The following is a 3,594-nucleotide window of genomic DNA, read 5'->3' on the forward strand; positions in this document are numbered from 1 at the left end:
ATTCCAACCTTATCTTCAGACCACGCTTGATGATCTTGTTGACAGCTTCAACCTGCCCGTTGGACTGCGGATGGGCCGGAGACGAGCTGAGGTGGCGTATGCCGAGCTGTTGACAGAACTGATTAAATCGGGTACTGTCGAACTGTTTTCCATTATCAGTGATGATGGCGTTCGGTATACCGAACCGACATATTACGCTCTTCCACACAAAGTTGACGACCTTCCCCACAGACGACGCCAGATGTTTGAGCTCGAGATTGCTGAGCTCAGATGTAACGTAGATCGGAACGTTCAGGATGGCGCCAGATGTTTGAGCTCGAGATTGCTGAGCTTAGATGTAACGTAGATCGGAACGTTCAGTTGCCATCAAAGAGGCCCAATTGCCATCAAATTATTATTTTCTCTTTTGATATTCCTAACAATCTCCCACAAATGACAAAAGGAGAAAAGATAAAAATAGTAAAATTCTGAGCAATATAGGAATAAAACTTAAGCATTAATATTTTAAGATTTGAATTAATGCATAGTGAAGTGAGGCAACAACCTAAGTAGTGTAAGTGAGTTACCTCTTGAACTTTCAATAATTATAGTTGAGACCCCCACAAAACATTTTAATCCTTCATTTTGATTCCGCGATATACAACAAGTGCTTTTAATGGCCATGCACATAGAACCTTGGGTCACGTGAAAAACTCTAGAAACCTAAACTCTTTCATAGAAGGCGGCCGCACCCTCACAATCACGTTAGTGCTTCATAAAGTTTATCAAAGATAAACCACTCAAAACTTAACTATGAAGACTTTGTAACTAATCCATCAAGTCTATGAATAGACCACCCAAAGACTAGGCTATGGATTTACATTACTCATCAATAATCCATCAAGTCTATGCATAGACCACCCAATAAGGGCTATGGATTCACAATTGATGTATCAGGGGTTTTAGCCCCATACATGCCGAGGACTCAAGGATTACTCTCCTTGTTAGGCCTTTTGTGAGAGGATCTGCCAAGTTCCTCTCGGACCTTACATACTCCAAGGATATTACCCCGCCTTTTAGCAACTGTTTCACAGTTCCATGTCTCAAGCGTACATGCCTCCTCTTGTCATTGTACACACTGTTTTTGGCAATCTCTATGGCAGCTTGGAAGTCACAGTATAGGGACACTGGCACAGATGCCCCCCACAATGGCACGTTTCCAAGAAGACTTTTGAGCCATTCAGCCTCTTGCCCTGCTAGTTCGAGTGCTATGAACTCAGACTCCATGGTGGAACGTGCTATGCACGTCTGTTTTGCTAACTTCCACAATATAGCTCCTCCACAAAAAATAAACACATATCTACTAGTGGAGCTTACCTCATCGTTATCTGTAACCCAGTTTGTATCACAATATCCCTTTAACACAACAGGAAATTTGTTAAAATGCAAACTATAATCCATTGTCCCTCTTAAATATCTTAATAAACGATGAAGAGCATTCCAATGTTCTTTACTAGGATTATGTGTATATCTACTCAATCTACTAACCGCATATGCAATATCAGGTCTAGTGTAGTTTATTAAAAACATAACACTACCTATGATGTTTGCGTATTCAGATTGAGATACACTATCACTTTTATTTTTCTTAAGACTTATGCTTGCATCATAGGGTGTTCTAACAGGTGGTTTATCAAAGTAGTCAAATTTCTTCAGCATTTTCTCAATATAATGCGATTGACATAAAGAGAAACCTTTATCATTTTTCTTTATTTTCACACCAAGTATTACATCGACCTCTCTTAAGTCTTTCATTTCAAAATGTGAAGACAACAATAACTTGGTATTATTAATGACATCTAAGTTTGTACCAAAAATCAGCATGTCATCAACATATAAGCAAATAATCACACATTCAGCTCCAAAACTCTTTGAATAAACACATGCATCACAACAATTTACTTTTTAGCCCTTGTTTACTAAAGTACAATTAAACTTTTCATACCACTGTTTGGGAGCTTGTTTTAGACCATAGAGTGATTTTTTAAGCTTGCATACTTTATTTTCTTGACCAACCACTACAAGACCTTCAGGTTGAGTCATATAGATCTCTTCTTCTAAATCTCCATTAATAAATGCTGTTTTTACATCCATATGATGTATTAACAGGTCATGAATAGCAGTAAGAGCAATTAGAGATCTAATAGTGGCTATTTTGGTTACAGGTGAATATGTATCAAAATAATCAATACCAAATTTCTATGTGTAACCTACAACCACTAATCTAGCCTTCTATTTGCAAATCGTTTGCTGCATCTGTTTCCTTCTCCAACCTTGATTTTTTTCCCGGCGTCTTCCCTTTTTTCGTGCATACCTTCATCAACGTCGACAGCATTGAAGTGCATACCGTCTGTGTACTTCTTCAGAGCTTCCATCAACGAGCGATTGTTTCCTTCTTCTTTCCGTCGTCGAATAGACTTTCCGTCGACCTCGTTCCACGTTTCCGACGCCGTGCAGCGTGCTTCCGTCAATGAGGTATTTATTTCCTCAATTTCCGTCGTCGAATAAACTTTTTGTCGACGTCTTTGAACGTTTTCGATGCCGTTCAGCGCGTTCCTCGTCTCCTATCCCCTTCTGTTTTTACCATTGATACTTATTAGTCTTCTGTTAAGATTGATATATATGGGGATATATTTTATGTATGTGTACAGAAAATGGAAGTTCTAAACATCTCACATCCTGATTATATTCGTATATATGGGTATATATTGTATATGTGTATACATATATCTTATAGTTCTGTAGAAAGGGTCCTCCATACCATTTGTAATTATTAGTCTTCCGTTAAGATTGGTATATATGGGAATATATTTTGTTTATGTGTATAGAAAATTGATGTTCTAAATGTCGCATATTCTTAGTATTCCTGATTATATTCGTATATATAGGTATATATTGTATATGTGTATATATCTTATATGTGCATATATCTTATAGTTGTATATAAGATATAAACGCATATATCCTATAGTAATGTAGAAAGGGTCCTCCAAAATTGAAGTTTTAAACGTCTCATGGATGAAGCAAAAAAAGTTCTTGATTTCGAATTTTGGAGATTTTTGGACGAGATTTGGAGATATTTTGGGAGGTTATGTTTTCAATTTTGGGGAATTTAGGGTTTTATTTTTAATGTTTTGGTGTTTTAATTTGTTTTGGAAAGTATCATTAACCTAAAATTATGAGATCTAAATTATAACCTTCTAATTAATCAATTTTACATATTAAAATGAGTTTAAAATTAATTTGTAAATACAAGAGGCTATTTAAGTAATTTATATGATGGGTACCCTCTTAAATAGGGTTGATATATGAAAAATGTGTAAATTCTATACATTTCATCCTTTTTATGTAATTAGGATCTTTAAATAGCCCATCAATGTACTAATCCCTTAAAAATGTGGGGTTGAAACTTGACCTCTAGGAATAATCTAAATCTAAAATTCACACATCTTAAAATAATTCTCAAGAGAATTCGTGGTGATAAGTGATTACGCTTGTTTACATGCGTAAAAAGAAGGTTTTAGATGCTGTTTTTATTATGTTTTAACTTTGTTT

This window comes from Momordica charantia (genome assembly GCF_013281855.1).
Source record: "Momordica charantia cultivar OHB3-1 chromosome 3 unlocalized genomic scaffold, Mcharantia_2.0 BLBB01000003.1, whole genome shotgun sequence".
Taxonomy (NCBI): Eukaryota; Viridiplantae; Streptophyta; class Magnoliopsida; order Cucurbitales; family Cucurbitaceae; genus Momordica; species Momordica charantia.